The following is a 13,094-nucleotide window of genomic DNA, read 5'->3' on the forward strand; positions in this document are numbered from 1 at the left end:
TTATGCTAAGTGAAATAAGCCAGTCACAAAAAGACCAATACTGTTATGATTCCACTTATATGAGCAATTCTACTTACATCTAAAGTACTCAAATTCAGAGAAACTTCTAACGTGCTAGCAATAGAAAGTAAAAGGAAGTGGTTGAATGAGTATTTGAGTTTCATTTTTGCAAGAGGAGAGTTAAGAAGATCTGTTCACAACAATGTGAATATATTACTAAACTATACACTTAAAAATGGTTAAGATGGTGGGGCGCCTGGGTGGCTCTGTCAGTTAAGCATCTGACTCTTGATTTCAGCTCAGGTCGTGATCTCATGGTTCGTGAGATCAAACCCCCTATCAGGCTCTAATGCTGATGGCATGGAGCCTGCTTAGGATATTCTCTCTCTCCTCTCTCTCTGCTTCTTCCCTCCGCTCATACTCTCTGTCTCAAAATAAATAAACATTTTTTTAATGGTTAAGATGGTAATTTTTTTTAAATATTTTTTTTCAACTTTTATTTCAGGAGAGAGAGACTGTGCGAGCAGGGGAAAGGGACAAAGGGAGAGAGAGAGACAATCCCAAGAAAGCTCAATGCTCAGCACGGAGCCTGATACCAAATTCAATCTCACAATCCTGGGATCATGACCTGAGCAAAAATCAAGAGCTGGATGTTCAAGAGACTGAGCCACCCAGGCACCCCAAGATGGTAATTTTTGTTGTATGTTTTATATCACAATAAAAAAAAAACTTTTTAATGTAATTGAATGTAATGTAAGGTTTCACCCTTAAGAAATTCTGATGCGTTGATAAAGATGAAAATCAGGATAAAGAGGTTTTATTACTCAGTATTACATATTAATTTGTGTGTGTGTTATATGTTTCTTTTTGGTCACATGAGTAATATACCAATATGTTACCATAGTGTAAAACTCTAAAGATGCAAGAGGAGATTATGACAAAATAAATCTCACCATTATCTAGCCACCCAGTTCTCCTCCACAGACACAGCCACTAGTATCAACTTCTAGTGTAGCCTTTCACAAGTATTCTAAACATACAAAAGAATATAAATATGTATCGTTTCCTTTTTAAAATATTTTCATGTGACTGCATATATCATTTGGCACCTTGCTATTTTCACTTAATACTTCCCTTGGAAAACAGGCAATATCAAGAACTTTTTTAAAACTGCCTACCTCAATTTTGAAGGCTATATTTTATCACATGGGTATAAACAATCTCCAATAGGTGTAAAGCTGAGTTGTTTCTCACCTTTTACTTCCACATACATAATGCATGGAATAATCTTGTACTTTCACACATGTGGAATATGACAGAGTGAACCCAAAACCTAGAGCATTTATCTGTGGTGGTGGATCAAAGAATTTGTAGATTTAAATTTCAGTAGGTATTTTAGATTTTCACAGATATTTTTCAAATCTAACAGAATATACCAAGCTACACACCCACTAACAATCCACTAGAGTATCTGCATTTCCAATCTTTGGAAAATGCCTCCTCAACTCCAATAACATAAAGGGGGGTAAAAATCTGCTTTCCTCCTCTGAAGAGAAGGATCTATTTTGTTTGTTTGTTGTGGACCATTACCCTGCTATAATATACTGCAATTAAAAAAAAAACAAAAAATCCTCTTCTCTGATCTGGAATGCATTTTTATCATATTCTAAATTTCTATTTCCATTCAGAGTGATTATTAATAGATATGAATTTAACTCATTGTATTACCTATAAAGTTGTTTGGGGATTTTTTTTTTTTTTTTTTTTTTTTTTTTTTTAAGAAAAAGAGGAAAGGAGAGCACGAGTAGGGGGTAGAGGGAAGAAAGAGTGAGAGAGAGGGAGAGAGACAGAATATGAATCTTAAGCAGGCACCACACTCAGTGAAGAGCCCAACACAGGGCTTGATCCCACAACCCTGACATTGTGACCCTAGCTGAAATCAAGAGTTAAACGCTCAAATGACTGAACCACCCAGGCACCCCTTCTTTGTTCCTTTCTAGTCTTGGTTGCTTTTGGTCTTTCTTTCCCAAAGATTCCCCTTTAATATTTCTTGCAGGGTGGGTTTAGTGGTCACAAAGTCCTTTAGTTTTTGTCCCGGAAACTCTTTATCTCCCTCTTTCTAATTCTGAATGAAGCCTACTGGATAAAGTATTCTTGGATGCCTATTTTCCCATTCAGCACATTGAATATATCATGGTTAGTGAGACCAACAGAAGTTCTTCCCAGAGGCAGAAACTGTTCTCCACATTACTTTCTATGGTATAGAGAACAACTACAGCTGAAATAAAATTATTCCATGAATAAAGGGAAATAAGGGGTTCAGAATTCCATCCCAAATAAAGAACTTAAAATGAGTGCTTTACTACAGGCTTAGAACACCAGGATGAAGTGGGACCCAGAATTTGAGAAATTAAATAAATAACACTGGGGCTTGGAAAGATCTTCCTCCCACCCCTACTTTCAACTCATTTAAAAGACCAGCATTTCAGGTAAGTACAAAGATGCATAAAATACAAAACCCATGTGTCTGAGTAAATAGTTAAAAGAAGAGGACTCAAAAGGTCCCATATTAAGTGAACCCATTCAACCTAAGAAAAGCACGCATGCTAACCAAGGCCAGCTCAGGCTTGGCAGGTGTATCTAGGTCCTAGCCACTATCAATATCAAGTTTCTTTCCCCAGAAATCCATTCAAATTCTATAGTTTTTGACCTTAAGAGCTTTACTCATAACAGCATCCCAGTCCTGATTTTTAACCAAATTACCTCAGTTAGGCTTGACAGTAACGGTTTCCTTTTCAGTGGATAATTCTAGAACTCCAGGAAAATACAGAAATCAATACAGAAATGATGAGGTCAACCAAAAGCTACAGCATTAATATTTTATTGCCATTAAATATATTTCAACAACTTACTATTAGGGTATTTTATGTTCTATTTATAAAGGTAAATATAAATATATATATATTTATATATTATATTATATACATTTTTATATAAATATAAATATAAAAATATTCTATTTATCTATTTAAAAGATAAGAAAATGTGATAAGCTAAATTTGCAAGTATAATTTATTGGACATTTAAGGATTATTTATGTTTTAAGAAAATTTGTTTACTGGTAAATCCGCCTTGTTAAATGCCTGAAATATATGAAGGAATCAGAAAAATGTAGCTATAGCTTAAAATATTTAGGAATGTAAGTAATCAGGCATGAAAGTGTTAGTCAATTTTTAAAGAGTAAAATTTACTCTTCCCCATCTACCATTAAAACCCAATGACAATACCACAGCAACCAGACAACAGAAAGTAATGAAAAGTATCCAAATTGGTAAAGAAGTAAAACTGTCACTATTTGCAGATGACATGGTAACCCTGAAAACTCCACCAAAAAACAACTAGAACTGATAACTGAATTCAGTAAAGTCACAGGATATAAAATCAGTGCATGGAAATTCACAACATTTCTACACACTAGTAACAAAGCAGCAGAAAGAGAAATTAAGAAAACAATCCCATTTACAACTACGGCAAAAATAGTAAGATACCTCAGAATAAATTTAACCAAATAGGTCAAAGATCTGTTCTCTGAAAACTATAAAAGACTGATGAAAGAAACTGAAGACAACACAACCAAATGAAAAGAGATTCCATGCTCATATGTTAGAAGGACAAACACAGGTAAAATGTCTACACTACCCAAAGCAATCTATACACTTAATGCAATCCCTATGAAAATACCAATGGCATTTTTCACAGAACTGGAACAAAAAAATCCTAAAATTTTTATGGAACCACAGAAGACCCTAAATAGCCAAAGCAATCTTGAAAAAGGAAAAACTGGAAGTATCACAATTCCAGACCTCAAGTTACACTACAAAACCATAGTGATTAAAACAGTATGGTACTGGGATAAAAACAGACACACAGATCAATGGAAAAGAGTAGGAAGTCCAGAAAGAAACCCATTAATCATATGGTCAATTAATCTGCAATAAAGGAGGCAAGAACACGCACTGGAAAAAGTCTCTTCAACAAATAGTGCTGGGAAAACTGGACAGCTACAGCAAAAGCATGATACCAGACCACTTTCACACACCCTACATACAAATAAACTCAAAATGGACTAAGACCCTAAATGTGAGACCTAAAACCATAAAAATCCTAGAAGAGAGCACAGGTGGTACTTTCTCTGACACTGATTATAGCAACATTTTTCTAGATATGTCACCTGAGGCAAGGGAAACAAAAGCAAAAATGAACTACTGGAACTACTTCAAACTAAACAGCTTCTGCACAGCAAAAGAAACAACCAACAAAACTAAAACACAACTTACTGAATGGAGAAGATACCTGCTAATGACACACTCAATAAACAGTATCCAAAATATATAAAGAACTTATATAACTCAACACCAAATGAAACAAATAATCCAACTGAAAAATGGGTAGGGGCACCTGGGTAGCTCAGTCTGTTAAGCATCTGACTCTTGATTTTGGCTCAGGTCATGATCTCATGGTTTTTGAGATCAAGCCCCACATTAAGCTCTGAGCTAACTCTGCTGGGCTCTGTGTGGGGCCTGCATGAGACTCTCTCTCTCTCCCTCTCTCTCTACCCCTCCCCTCCTTTTGTTCTCTCTCAATATAAATAAACTTAAAAAAAAATTTTTTTTTCAATACAAATGGGAAGAATAGGGGGTGCCTGGGTGGCTCAGTTGGTTAAGCATCCGACTCTTGATTTTGGCTAGGGTCATGATCCCAGGGTCACAGGATCAAGTCCTGTGTCAGGCTCTGTGCTAAGTGTGGAGCATGCTTGAGATTCTCTCTCTCTCTGTCTCTCTCTCTCTCTCTCTCTCTCTTTCTCTGTCTCTCTCTCTCTGCCTCTCTCCCCTATATTCACGCTCTCTCTCTTAAAAAACAAAAACAAAAAAAGGGCAGAAGAAGACATGAATAGACACTTCTCCAAAGACATACAGATGGCTAACAGACACATGAAAAGATACTCAACATCATCCATCATCAGGGAAACTGCAAATTAAAACCACAATGAGATCTTACTTCACACCTGTCAAAAATAAAAAAAACAACAAGTGTAGACAAGTATGTGAAGAAAAAGAAACCTTCGTGCACTATTAGTGAGACTGCAAACTGGTACAGCTATTGTGGAATACAGCATGGAGGTTCCTCAGAAAATTAAAAATAGGACTACCCCATGATCCAGTAACCACATTTCTGGTTACTTACTCAAAGAATATAACACCACTAATTCGAAGGGATAAATGCACCCCTATGTTTATTGCAGCATTATTTACAATAGCAAAACTATTGAAGGAGCCCAAGTGTCCACTAACAGATCAATGGATAAAAGATGTGGCACACAAACACATACACAGGAATGTTAGCCATAAGAAAAGAATAAAATCTAGCTATTTGTATCAACATGGAGTGAGAAAGCATAATGCTAAGTGAAATAAGCCAGAGAAAAACAAATCTTGGATGATCTCGCATATATGTGGAATCCAGTAAACAAATCAGCAAGGCAAAAAAAAGAGGGAGACAAACCAGAAAACAGACTCTTAATTATAGAGAAAAACTGATGGTTACAAAAGGGGAGATGGGTCAAGGGATGGGAGAAATAGGTGAAGAGGATTAAGAGTACAGTTATCTTGATGAACGCTGAGTAATACAAAGAATTTTTAAATCACTATACTATATACCTAAAAGTAAAATAACACTGTATTTTAACAACACTGTAATTAAAATAAAATACCCAAAGACAGTATACACAGTACTCAACTTGTTCTGAGTTCTATGGGTCAACCATTTTTAAAGAAAACCATAGAAAGATAACCATAGGAATGTGACCTTGAGTGGAAAATTTCTATACCCACCCTAAGATCAACACATTTCCTTTAATTAGTATCGTTCCCTATAAGCATTTCTTCAGTGAACATGTGCATTAAAACCATTCACAATTATTAGATGGTTAATAATAAAATTAAAATAGGTATCTTGCATAGGACTACTTTTTAAAGAAATAGCTCCTTTTGTAAAAGCACATCTCGTATCTACAGAGCACAAAACAAGCAGAGCATTTTCTCAGGCTGCCAGGAAAACACTCTTTAATCAAAACCACAAAAGGGCTGCTTTTCTGATTTCCTCACAGAAATCACAGCCTTTACAGTGAGAACATACAGCAATAGCTACAATAAATTCCAGCTGCTGTGGTAAGGATTATTATACTATGGTTAGCTGCTGAGTGGGCCCAACACGGAGCCACCAATTCTATTTACTTAAGCAAAGCATAGCTCCTCAAATGGCAATTATGTCCAGATAATTATACCCTAGACCATTAACCAAAATAACTAGAAATTTAATATCAGTTTCCATTCCCTTAAACTATAACACTATTATAAGACTTTCAAAAATATTTTCTAGCTATAGATAGAGACAGATATTTTGGATCATACTGACAAAATTGAAGAGTAATTCCAATTATTCCATTCCTTAGATATCTCCCAAACTCCTCCTTTATAGCTATTTGCAAGTTTAACAGGAGAAACTCTGAACCATTCAGGGGCAATATTTGAATGGGACAATCACATTCTACCTCTGTATTTTAATAATTTTCTATAATATGCATATTTCCTCATTCTCTCACATTTGGTAAATGAATTAGTCCTCGTGTGTGTGTGTGTGTGTGTGTGTGTGTGTGAGAGAGAGTGAGAGAGAGAGAGAGAGAGAGAGAGAGAGAGAGAGAAAGAGAGAGAGAGAGAAAGAGAGAGAGAGAGAGAAAGAGAGAGAGAGAGAGAAAGAGAGAGAGAGAGAGAAAGAGAGAGAGAGAAAGAGAGAGAGACGGAGGGAGGGTTGGATGGAAGGAGGGAGAAAGAACGAGAGAGAGAGAGAGAGAGAGAGAGAGAGAGAGAGAGAGAGCGCTCGTGCGAGAGAACTAAAAGAAATACCTAAACCCACCAGTGAACTACTGAAAGAGTGGTACCTACAGCAAAATGCTATCAAGTCAGAATGGGAAAATGGTAGGATCAGAAATCAGCTAAATGACCATGAAACCAGGAAACTACAGCAATATTACATATCTATTTTCTGGGTTTTTTCCACTTCTAAACTTGATACAACATTTTCCTATCATTAGTCATAATACAGGATTATTATCAATATGCCTCACTAATCAAATAATTATAAAAATTAACATATTGAACATATATTCACTGAACTCCTACTACATGCTAGCCCCACATAAAAATTTTTAAATATATATTTAAAATAAATACAACTCAGCAAGTTATAAATTATAATAAACTTATTTTTTAAATGTACAAAAATGAATACTGCCAGAGGTAAGACGTGTATACATTATCAGAGATTAAAAATGAGTGCGGTATAAGTAGGTAGAAATAACAGTAATTTTTAGTTTTAGCAATTATGACACAGCAACAATTAAAACTTTAAAATCTGGCCTACATAGACGTCCAAATAGAATTTTTAAAAAACTCTTAATAAAACAGAAGTACTTTGCTCTCTTTCCTATTTTATTTATGAAGAATACTACTAAGGGCTGGCATCATGCTCATTGGTGAAAAACTATATTCAATTAATGTAAGCATTTAGTGAAACATCAGATGTTTTAAATTAATTAACAAGATGCTCACTGTTATCACAATGTTCTAGAAGTTCTAGATAATGCAACTAGTAAGTGAACCAATATGATATAAAGTCTGAAAAGGATAAGCAAAATTCAATATTATGTATGTTTATAAATAAGGACTCTATTCCCAGAAAAGCTAAGTCAATCAGCAAGACTATTAGAAATATTAAGTGGGGGCGCCTGGGTGACTCAGTCGGTTAAGCATCTGACTTTGACTCAGGTCATGATCTCACAGTTCATGAGTTCCAGCCCCACGCTGGGCTCTGTGCTCACAGCTTTATACTCTGTGTCTCCCTCTCTCTCTGTTCCTCCCCACTCATGCTCTCTGTCTCTCAAAAATAAATACATGTTAAAAAATTAAAAAAAAAAAAAAGAAATATTAATTTAGTTAGGTTAGCTGATTAAACTTTCCAATAATAATAATCTTACTAATGTTAGTAAATAGGTGAGTTTAAGGAGTACAACACAATGAAAAGGCAGTGCAACAGAGGTTAATACACACATGGATCTCAGAGCCAAACAGATATGGATTATAATCTCAATCCTACCACTTCCTAGCTGCATAAACTGCTATAAAGTCACCTAATGTCTCTAAATTTTTTCAAGTATAAAGATGAAGAGGGGCCTCTAGGACGGAGTCCTTATCAATGCTGGCTGCAAAGCTAACTCCACAGGCACAGGGCAGAGGGGCAAGGTAGCTACCACCCCTGTGGCTGGTGGGAGAGCTGTTCCAGGGAAGGGGGTGTGTAGGGAAAGGAGGGTTGGGGAGCCGTTGCTCGCTTTTCAAATTTTGGAGGGTAGCACAGCAGCTACCCCTCAGGCGGATGTACCTGGTTCCTGGAGTGAAAAAAAACCCTGTCTAATCTAGAAAAAGAAATAAATGCCCAATACTGAGCAGGCCTCACTGGTGGAGGAGGAGCAACCACACAAAGAAAACTGCCTACACTGGCCTAGGCCTGAAACCCAATACCACAGCCACCACTGTTCTAGCTTCCCTGAAGGAGCAGCTCACCTAGGGGAGTCATCTCCTTGGAGATCAAGAGATGTGCAAATACTGATATGAACAAACCTAGAGTTTTTGATGCCATCCATCCCAACAACGACCTCATCAGGACAGAGTCAGCACAAGGGACCCTCTATTCACCATGAAAGATCATTGGCTAACTCAAGAAGTTCAACACAAATGAATTCTTATTCTGACAGTGAAAACCAGGAAGCAAGGAGTTTCCAAGACAGCCAGAATCTGGGTAAGACACACAAGAGACCACAGCATTCGCTCACAGTTCAACCAGTAACCATTTAGTAATTCAAGAGCTGAAGGGCAAACACTAGTTCAACCATGAGTAGCCAATCAGGCCATGAGAAGAGTTAGTTCAGCTCTATCTAGAGCACAGTCGTTCTTATGTTACCAGGACAGGTATGTCTTCCTCAAAGGGGTCAGTGAGAACTTCTCTGGATAGTAGATTTGGCTCTCAGTCACTGAGACTCCCGACCACCGAACCCCAGGACATCTTCCTCCACCCCATTACCTGCTCAGTGGGCAGCGTCTCCATACTCTAAACAGAGAGTCATCTCCCCAACAGTTGTACATCAGACTGTATTAGTCATCACCCTACACTCCTCCAATCCCGAAAGACCAATCTCTCAGTACCAAACTGCCACCAGAGCAGGGTCCCCACTGACCCTGATGGTCAAGCTCAAGCAGCTTCCCCATCCAAAGGCCAAGTGGGGTCACTGTCCTGCAGTGATGACCACTATACCAACATCTGGGACCTTCACTGAAAAGGACTGTTCATGACACAGAACAATGTGGACAGCAGCATCGTGCCATTACAAGTATGGTTCCTCATCAGCCAGACAGCCTGACAGGCTTACAGTTCCTAGGCTAGTCAGCCCAACCAACTTGGGCAAGACCTTCATTCTGCTGTGTCTCCCAAACTGCTCATCACTACTATATATGGAGGCAAGACCCAGTACAGCCCAAGGTTATCTCAAACCAAACCACGAAACCATGGAGCTCTAAGGATTACAGGCAGCACTGTATTGCACAGGTACAGTAAGTATTGAAAATATGCAAACGATATCCAGACAACAAAGCGCCCTTACATACCAAAAAAATAATGATGCTCTGAACACAACAGCTAGCCACACAGAGCCCTACAGTCCAATCCAACACTGAGTGCAGGAGTGCAGATGTAACAGGCTTCACCATGCAGCACCAGCTGATGATGGCACCACAAGATCCACAGCCACAGACCGTATTCAGACAGACCCCAGGGAGTGCCTGGCGTGTTCAGAAGTTGGGTCAAGTCGCTCACATGTTGCAAACACCCTTCCCATCAGTTCAGGCAGATGCAGTGGCCTACCTGCATCACCTGTGCTCTGGCAACAATAAGGTGCAGAAGGTGATGTATAGATTAGGAAGAATCAAGCATTTGGTCCACCTTCTTGATGATAAGAGTTTTGGAACTTTGGCGGAATGCTGTGGTGGTCTCTGAAACCTCCTTTTTGCCAGTCTTACAGATGAAAAATAAAATACCAATCAAGAATGTTGGTGAGATATCTGCCTCGTTCCAACTGGTAAGAAAATCTACTGATAAAGTAAGGAAATTTGTACAGGAGTTCTCTGGAATTTATCTCCATGGGATACTGTAAAGGTGACAATCCACTGAGATACTCTCTCAACCTTAACAAAAAGTGTGAATATTCCAGTTCTTCTGAATGCAGTAATTCTTCTTTTGATGCTGATCATAATCAGACTTCACTTGTTCTGCCTAATTCTGTAGGGGAGGGAGGAGGGAGGGAAGAAGCAAATGCAATCCTATGAGGGGCTGGCAGACTCACATCGGCATGTGATTCGCACATGTATGAACACATCTAATTACAACAGCAACACTGTGGGTGAACTGTGTTTGCACCCCCAAGAAACCTATCCTATCAGCCTGGCTGCTGGGATGACTTAACTAGGAAAAGAGACTCCCAGCAAGGACATAGAGCCAGGCTGACAGGGGGAGAAGAAAAAGAGAAGGACATAAAAAGATCAATGAGATGAAGTTGGTCATATCCCCAAGTTGTCAAAGTTCTCCAAGGGGACGAGATGCTGTGGCATCCAACAATGGTAAAACAGTATCTGATTCTTCCTCCAGAAAGTTCCAACCCAGCCAACTTGAAAAGCTCTGCTAGATCGCTCCAGAAGCAGTCTTCTGGAAACTAGATGTTTACAGCATACATCCTGGTGGCCATCCACAAAGAAAAAGGGTTGCCCATCCTTATAGAACTTCTCATGGCAGATAATGATAGAGCTACTCCATGTGAAGCAATTGCTTTCAGGAATATGGTGCAAGATGTTCAGAGCAAGAAGCTCACAGGTAAATATACCATAAGACCTAACCAACTGGCTTCCCAGTAGCCCTGGTCCTCATGTGCTGTCTGACAAGATCACGGAAGCCATCTGCTATACCAGGTCCCTCCAGCCTGTATCCAGCTCACTCAGTAGTAACCCGCAGATGCAGGGTCGGATGCAGGCACCCACAGGACTCTACAGACTGAGACTGGCCTGATTCTGTCTGCATTCCAGGCCCTTCCTCTCTTCATGATGCAGTTCTGGGTATGGAGCACTTCATACGGCTGCAGGCATCAATTACTACTACCCCAATAAACTGGAATTGTGGAAGGAAGGAAGGAAGGAAGGAAGGAAGGAAGGAAGAAAACAAAAAACCTCTGCACGAGGTCACTAGCAAAAACATGGAGAACAACAAAGTCCTTGTTGACTCAAGGGAGAAAGAAAAGCTAGTGAACACAACCAAAGGCAGAGGAGACAGATCATCTCTCAAAGTGGTAAAGGCAGCAGCCCAGCTCTTGAATACATTATAGCAGTATCAGGACCTCCAAAGCATTCATGAAAAAGATGGATGCAATCAAAACCATTTTTTTACACCTTCACTGTACATTGCAGACCAATTCAATTCACATCCTTCCTTGTCTACCACTAACCAACAGATGTCACCCATCAGTCCGTCAGCAGCACTTCCTCCTCACGAATACTGTTAAGAATCAGAGACCCTCACTCTGAATACAACAGGATCCAGCCACCTATGCAGTATTTTAAGAGCCAGAAGGAAACCACATATAAAGGCTTATACTCAGGCTCCAGCAAATCTTCACCAATTTACATCAGTTCCTATTACTCACTAGCAAGAAAACAAAACAGATGGCTACGGGATACTAGCTGTATTGTAGTCAAGATGATTTCAAAAGAGGGGTGCCTGGCTGAATCAGTTTTAAGAGTGTGTGACTCTTGATCTTAGAGTTATGGGTTCAAGCCCGACATGGAGTGCAGAGATTACGTAAATAAATTTTTTAAAAAAAGAAAAAATGATTCCAACAGAATTGTATTTGCAGAACTGTATTCGCAGTCTCCCCATAGCTATGAAGATCCTTATTTTGATGATGACTAAGTTCACTTTCCAGCTATTTACTGATTATCCAACACAGTATGGACTGAAATCAACCACAAGTTATATAGACTTTCATTCCATTAAAGGACCTTCTTAAGAGCAGAACAGTACCCAGAGTCTCCAGACTTGTGGGTGTAGCATCAAGATGCTCAGTAGAAATCTTTCTAATCTTGTTTAGAATGAGAAGAAAAATACATCTTGCTGATCTGCTGATGAAATGTGAAAGTGAGATATAAAGAATGAGTGAAGAGCGTTTTTTTTTCTTTTCTGAAGACTTATCAGTGAAGTGAGGAAACCTTTGGGAGAGAGCACTTTGACTTTCTAAGCTCTATTTAGGTGTCAGAACTAATTACTTACAGATTCTTTAGTCTGGTAAAGGTGTGGGCAATGCAAGGAGAGGTTTGAGAAATGAGTGAAAAGAGATGGGGGGACGTGTAGGTAAAATGAAATTAAAGGGGATTTTTAAAATGTTCATAAAGTTATGTTCTGATAGTATGAATAGACAGTCAGTCAGTAGAGCATGCGACTCTTGATCTATAGGGGTTGTGAGTTCAAATCCCACAATGGGTGTAGAGCCTACAAAAGAAAAGAAAGAAAGAAGAAAAAAAGTAAAGAAAGAAAATGGATGTTCTTCATGTTTTATTGCTATTAGAAAAAAAATTTGTTCAAGAATTAAGATAATGTTGAAAAGTGTACAGAACTTGGCATTTACTCATGTAAAGTATTATTTGCGTTTTTCCTTTAAAATTTTTTAATGCTTATTTATTTTTGAAACACGGAGAGGGAAAGAGAGAGAGAGAGAGAGAGAGAGAGAGAGAGAGAGAGAGAACACGTGTGTGCGCGCGAGTCAGGGGTGGGGGAATTAGACAGGGAGTCACAGAAACAGAAGCAGACTCCAGGCTCCACACTGTCAGCACAGAGCCCAACACGGGGCTTGAACTCATGGACTGAGAGATCATGACCTGAGCCAAAGT

The 13,094-nt window shown here is 38.7% G+C and overlaps 1 protein-coding gene and 1 pseudogene across 6 annotated transcripts in view; one reads left to right on the forward strand and one right to left on the reverse strand.

Moving 5' to 3' along the window:
- CDC42SE2 (CDC42 small effector 2) overlaps positions 1–13,094 on the reverse strand; it is a 200,115-nt gene that overhangs the window by 66,645 nt on the left and 120,376 nt on the right. The gene's annotated exons all lie outside the window — the stretch shown is intronic.
- LOC109250905 (plakophilin-4-like) lies at positions 8,544–12,258 on the forward strand (annotated as a pseudogene).

Source organism: Panthera pardus, unplaced genomic scaffold (genome assembly GCF_024362965.1).
Source record: "Panthera pardus isolate Hobbes unplaced genomic scaffold, ASM2436296v1 HiC_scaffold_2, whole genome shotgun sequence".
Taxonomy (NCBI): domain Eukaryota; kingdom Metazoa; phylum Chordata; class Mammalia; order Carnivora; family Felidae; genus Panthera; species Panthera pardus.